Source organism: Corvus brachyrhynchos, unplaced genomic scaffold (genome assembly GCF_000691975.1).
Source record: "Corvus brachyrhynchos isolate BGI_N302 unplaced genomic scaffold, ASM69197v1 scaffold14, whole genome shotgun sequence".
Classification (NCBI taxonomy): domain Eukaryota; kingdom Metazoa; phylum Chordata; class Aves; order Passeriformes; family Corvidae; genus Corvus; species Corvus brachyrhynchos.
The window spans coordinates 7,004,178-7,011,008 of NW_008239110.1; the positions used below are offsets into that span (position 1 = coordinate 7,004,178).

The 6,831-nt window shown below is 42.2% G+C and overlaps 1 pseudogene; it reads left to right on the top strand.

Moving 5' to 3' along the window:
* The window catches only part of LOC108447976, a 6,931-nt pseudogene extending 396 nt beyond the window's left edge, over positions 1–6,535 (top strand).
* Positions 6,536–6,831: the final 296 nt, after the last annotated feature.

The following is a 6,831-nucleotide window of genomic DNA, read 5'->3' on the forward strand; positions in this document are numbered from 1 at the left end:
CGCCCGCGCGCGCGGGCAAGGCACGCTGGGCAATGTAGTTCTCGAGGGCCGCATCGCTCCCTAACGCCTGGCGCGGTCGCCCGCGTTCTGAACTACACATCCCGGCAGGCACTGGGGGCGCGGCGCTCTGGCCGAGAGAGCGGGTTTGTAGGGCCCGCCTGCCCCCTCGGCCGGGTGTGGGGGCGGTGGTGGAGTTGCGGGGAGTTTTTCCCAGATTCCCATCCTTCGGGGAATGAAAAGGCTGGGTAGGAAACGCTGTATATGCAAGGTGTTAAGCAAAAGGAATCAGCCCAGTGCAAACGTAGGCTGGAGGAGATGCCCACCAAAAGATTTGTGTTGAAAACAAAGTCTTAAGTCACTAACCCAAGCTGCAATCAAGGTGACGGTGTTGCTTGTAGTAGTCTTACCCTTTTAAAACTTACTGCAATTTTAACAAATGATACATATTTAATAATAATATTACTAATGAGACCAGATTTTATGTCCCCATAGCTTGCAAAGCTGAAGAGTTCATGAAGGATAGGAAAGGAAAATTGTGTTTACAGAGTGAATTATTAAAATAACGAAAGAAAGAAAGAAAGAAAGAAAGAAAGAAAGAAAGAAAGAAAGAAAGAAAGAAAATGAGAGAAAGGGAGAAGCAGAGGTGACAGAATTGTCCCCTTCCAAGACATAAGGTCTTTATTTCTCATTATCTGATTGTGTGTTACAATAAAAGAAACATTTCCCAAAGTAGTGCAGTATTTGTCCTCTTGATGCACCTAAAACCTCAGTGAATAGAAATTTTATGAATCCACTATTATTTATAAATTACTCTAACATCTTGGAGGACTTCCAGATTTTTTTAATACCTGTTAAAAGTACCCCTCCAATGATTAAATGCATATATCATTTTCCTTCCTTCTTTTCTTACGAAAGAGTTCTAGTGATGTTCCTTTACTATCCAGGTAGAATGAGACTGTGTGAAAACTATTGATATTTTTTTCCAAAAATCTGTGTGGGCAATGGGTAAAATGGCAGGCTGCCCACAAATCGTATCTGAGAGACACAAAGTTAACTCTGGCGAATTTAGTTAGCTGTTGTCTATGTTAATAAAAAGGTAATCAGAAAGTAGAGATGATCCCAAGGTACAAAAATAGTTCATCCGTATAACCAGTATATGATGGGTGGTTTGCTTGGTAACTTTGCTGTGAATTTCCTTGTCATCACTCCTTCAGTGTTATTTCTCCCACTTACTAGTGCACCTTCCTTTCTTTCCACTAATAGCTGCCAACTTTATAATTCGCTTTATAATTATAAACAGAAATGAAGCTGACAAAAGTTTTACAAAGCAGGAGTGAAGGGGAGCTTTACCTGAGTTATACTAGTTATTAAACTGGTCATGCAGCAAGGCAAGAAAAAACTCATTAATTCTACTGAGACCACATATGCATCTGGAAAAGCTTTTGTTTGTTACACAACCTGTGCTGCCACATCTCACTGCAAATGTGAAAAAGAAACTGAGCACTGGTGTCTTAACTATGTTTTCTGTCTCCTGGCCAAGCCTGGTTTCATTATCTGTTCAAAGCAACAAAAACATGTCCACTGCTGTGCATTTGGGAAGTTGCTGAGTCTGTGATGAATAAAGAATATGTTCTCAAGCTGGGTAGATATTAAGAGTGAGGCTTAAGTTGAATGCTTTTCTCACAGCACACCATCTCAGCACCATTATTTTGTCTGCTTTTCCTATCAGGGATGACTGGTGGTGGAGAGCCTTGTGGAGGCTACAGAGAGTGACTGTTTTAGTGCCCACTTGTCAACAGCATTGGTATATAAAGGTATATAATGGTATATAAAGGTATATAAAGGTGATTCGATAAGGTGTCCCCTCTCTGTTTTTTCCATTGAAGTTGAATATAACTCGTCTGACCTGGGAGACGAAGGGGAAGACGTCCAGCTTCATGACTAGTGCCCCCCGTACATCACGTGAAAGCATAAATGCCACACTGGCTAATGAGGCACGGAGAAGGAATGAAGGTAGGGGAATAGCAGAGTCCTGTGGGCCTCTTTGTTTCCTTCCAACCCTCAGAAAATGCATTTGTTTGCTTTGAATTGTGTTCCAGATTTTTTTTGTGATCATGAGACTTGAGTTATACTGTCTGTAGTTGTTTCTTCTTGCTAGAAAGGTTCTTTTCTCAGCGTGAAGGTGAGCATTAACTCAGAAAAGAAATTTTTAATTCTGTTTCCGACATGCACTTTGGGCTAAATTTCAAATCTGGAGGGAGAGAGGTCAGCTGTGTTTATAGGTTCAAAGCATTTAGAGTTGAACTCGATGATCCTTCTGGGTCCCTTCCAAATCAGCATATTCTGTGACATCACTGAAAATCCTAGTGAACCTAAATTCTTTAACAATCAGGTACTCACTGATTTGTTATTACACCTTGTTTATTCAACTGTGACACAAAGATTTTCTGGCATAACTTCAACTGGCAAAATGGATATCCGAGTCTCACAGCAAGGACCCATAGAAGCAGTATTAATGGATGATTACTTCTGGAATTTTGTATAGTAATATTTCTCCAGTAGTTTTTGGTTATTTTCTTTGTTTTTCAAAAGAAAGAGTCACATTTAACAGGAAAGGAAACAGAATCTCTCCATTATCCAGTCAGGACTCTCCAGCCTTTCTGACAAGTGCTCAGGTTAGCACATTTTTGACAGCACAGGCATATTTTGTCAGAACTTGTGGGGAATGCTGACTCAGCATAAGGCAGAACCCACAAGGCACTGAACTAATTGTGAAATGCCTTGTGTGGAAAAATGACTTCCTGATCCCTGCAGTAGCTGCCAGTGCTTTGAAATATGATGTTTAAATGTCTGCATTGTGCTCCTGCCTGCAAGATAATATTAAGCTTCTAAACATAATTTGTAATATCTACATTTATATATACATACCTATACTGTGAACTCCTATTCTGAGAGATACTGAGTAGTGCCTGGGTAGCTGAAATACTGCAGTGAATTTCTAACACATCGAGCTATTTGAGCTGACTGAGATGCAAACTGTAAACAGATAGTGAAAATGGCTCTAAGTCCATAATTTTGGGAACATTTATGTGGCTTTATTAACCTGAGGCTTTATAAGCAATGTAGATTTTTAACAGCATATTTCACTGTCTCAAAATAGATGAGGTTAATATCAAGACTACCCCCAAGTGCTTCGACATAATCCCAGGAAAATGAGTTTTGATGGAAACTGTGTTGATGAAAACTACCTGCAAAATCCATTTTTGTAGAGTAGGCTGAATGGTCAGTTCTATATCAAAAGTACCTTTGTGTTTGAGAACCAAAGATATTTCCCATGGTGGGAATATCCTGGAGCCTTGCAGTCAGGTAAATCCAGCCTTCCTTGTGCAGAAACTCAAAATGGTTCTGGCAGAGACCCAAAGACTCTTGGACACATCCATCCCCATAGGGTTCAGCACGTCCAAATTTCTAAAAGCAGTGCAGTCATACCACTAGAAGCCAGAGGAGACATCTGGAGTGCTTTGATTTTATCCCTCATTTTTATTCCTGTTTTATTCCTGTTACGGGCCACTTTTGGCTAGCTGGCAGAGTAATAATGCAGCAGGGTTGAACAAGTGACAAATTAATTTCTATACAGTTTCAATGCCACATTTTTGAAGGTGAGCAAAGGCACAGGTACAGGAAATGAAGGGTACAAATGTACCACAGAATGGATCTGTACCTGTTACAGGACATAAACCATGGTAATCTACAGAAACGTACTTGAAAGTCCTGTTTGTTTAGGTTAACACCAAACCTTGGTTTTACCAAGTGCTTACAGCCGAAGGACAGTGAGTTCCTGGGATGTGCAATCCAGTGCATGGTGACATTTTAGTTGGCCAGTGTAGAGAAGGTTCATAGCATTGCAGAGGGTTTATTCATTTAGATAGAAGATGTCCGAATAGATCCAAATGAGAAGTTTTTCTATGCTGCCTTGCATAGCAAGGTTAAGAAAAAACCAGTGACAGTTTCAATAAATCAGATGTTTTTGCTGAAGATTATACTGTCATTTTCTTCAATTATTCTTGACATTTCACCCATTCATATTGTGATCTGAGTTAATAATGGAAGAAAACCCAGCTCTTGTTGCCTTGTTTATTCTTTGTTCTCAAGGAGATAAGCTGTTTATAAAGATAACTTATTTGTTATTTAAATCACTTTTACAGAATTTGTTTGTTTCCTTGTTTGAGTTTCTAAATATATTGCAACAATTGTGATGCATCTTTGAGATGTCTATTCAATTCACTATGATTTGTACTGGAATTCATTCCTAAATGGGCACAGGTGTTGATAGCTATAATATGCTGGAATGAGTCAAAACCAATAAATGCCCAATAGAGGAAAGATGAAAGAAAATGCACTGAAAACAGCTCTTTTAGGATGTGATAAATAGGCACTTTAATTCACTACTTAATTAGGTATATAGTGCTGAAGATGTGTCTGGAGAAACTACGTATTTTAAACAGCTGAACGTGTTAGAGTGTAACTTCAATCACTGCTAATATTTTCGAGATCATAAACATTATTTTTAGAATTAGCAATACTATTCAGGATATAATCAACTTTTGTTTGCAAGCTGTTCTATAGTTCCCTAAAGCAACATTTTCCAATACTTTTGTAAAAAAAAAAGTTCATTGATAATCTGTGAAACCTACGTGCTCACTTTCCCATGTTGCACAGAAATTTAATGCTAGAATAAGAGATAGGAATCCTGACATTGCAAAACCGAAAGTCAGTTTAAGCACTTCCTTTGTACTTTACCAGGAACAGGCACTTTGTTATCTATTTCTTGCACAATACACTCTTCAGGCAACATCTCCTGAAGCCCCATCCTGACCTTTGGGTGCATTTCTGATAGGAATGACGGGCCGGCCAATGAAGAGGTGAGTGTTATGGTTAGTGATTCCCGAGTGCCGGTGCCCTTCCCTTGGAGTGAAGATTTTTTGCATTGTGCCTTTTTGTCAAAAGAACTTTGTAGTTGCATTGGAGGTGCTTGGATAAGGCAGTCAGGTACCAAAGGAGGAAGGTGGTCAGCATTCTCCCGAGGAGTTCTCAGGAATCGCATGTGGGCATCTGAACTGATACCAAAGACAGGGTTTGCTGTGTGCTAAGCAGACACCGAGACTAAATCAGCCTCTAGGGTTTGCATTATCTCCAGAGAAATCTGCCTCTATGTTAACGTGTCTTGTTGTTGCATTTCAACATAAAAGTGATACTGATAGACATAAAACTGATACTGCTGATGTACAGATAGGTTGTAACTCTGGCCAGGGATATTTGTCCTTAATATTTTACAAATATCTGTCCTTAGTATTTTATGGTCCATGTTTTTAGCGACAAAAGCAAATAGCACAAGATAGAAATTATCAACAAATGCAAATTCAGTTGCCAAAACTCCCTGAGGACAGCTGTGGCACCCAATACAGGCATGGTGCAGCACAATACAAATGACAGAATCACTGAATAGTTAGGGTTGGAAGGGACCTCTGGAGATCACTTAGTCCACCTAGTCTAGGTCACCTAGAGCAGGTGACACAGGAATGCATCCAGGTAGGTTTTGAATGCCTCCAGGGAGGGAGAATCCACAACCTTGCTGAGCAGCCTGTTCCAGTGCTCTGCCACCCGCAGTGTAAAGAAGCTCTTCCTCATGTTGAGGTGGACAAGAAAGTTGTTTGGAAACTGGAGTGCACGGGTAGGGCTGTAAGGTGTTGTGTGCGGCTCCAGGTGGGTCTGGAAAGTGGATTTGTACTGAGTGGCTGGAGCAGCTGTGTAGGGAGTGCGGCCCTGGGGCAGGCAGGCAGGTGGGCTCCTCAGGGGCTCCCCCACTGACTGCAGCAAAGTTTGGGGGACAAAGAGAGGGGGAAGGAGCCAGGGACCAGCAAAGGACCTGGGGGTGCTGGTCAACAGCAGCTGAACATGAGCCAGTGTGCGTCCAGGTGGCCAAGAAGGACAATGGCATGCTGGCCTGTATCAGCAATAGCGCGGCCAGCAGGACCAGGGGCAGTGATTGTCCCTGTACCGGTGTACTTGTACAGTCTGTCACCTGCACAGTGATCAGCCCTGGTAATGCTGCACGTCAAATCCTGTGTCCAGTTCTGGGCCCCTCACTACAAGAAGGACATTGAGGGGCTGGAGCGAGTCCAGAGAAGGGCAATGAAGCTGGTGAAGGGTCTGGAGCAGAAGTCCTGTGAGCAGCAGCTGAGGAATCTGGGGTTGTTTAGCCTGGAGAAAAGGAGGCTCAGGCTCCTTTCTATAACTTCCCAAAAGGAGGTTTTAGACAGGTGAGGGTTGGCCTCTTCTCCCAGGCAACCAGTGACAGGATGAGAAGACAAAGCCTCAAGCTGTGCTAGGGGAAGTTTAGGTTGGACATCAGGAGGGATTTCTCCACAGAAATGGGGATTAGATATTGGAATATGCTGCCGAGGGAGGTGGTGGAGTCACCGTCCCTGGAGGTTTTTGAGAAAGACTGGACGTGGCACTTAGTGCCATGGTCTAGTCGACATGGTGATGTTAGGTCATAGGTTGGACTCGATGATCTCCGAGGTTCCAATCGAATGGATTCTGTTGATATGCGGAAAAGACTCCACTACTGAAATAAGTAGTAAAGTAGGTATGTTTATTCCAGCGCTGGGACGCATGGGGGATAATTCCTCCAAAGTCATGCGTGCTGACAGCTGCATTCAGCTTGGTATATATCGGGTTACAAGCTCCATAGTCATTGTTTCCCAATACGGCTATACATATTCATTGCCTAGCCCCGCCTAGCCTCGCCTCATATTATAATGAGCCCAA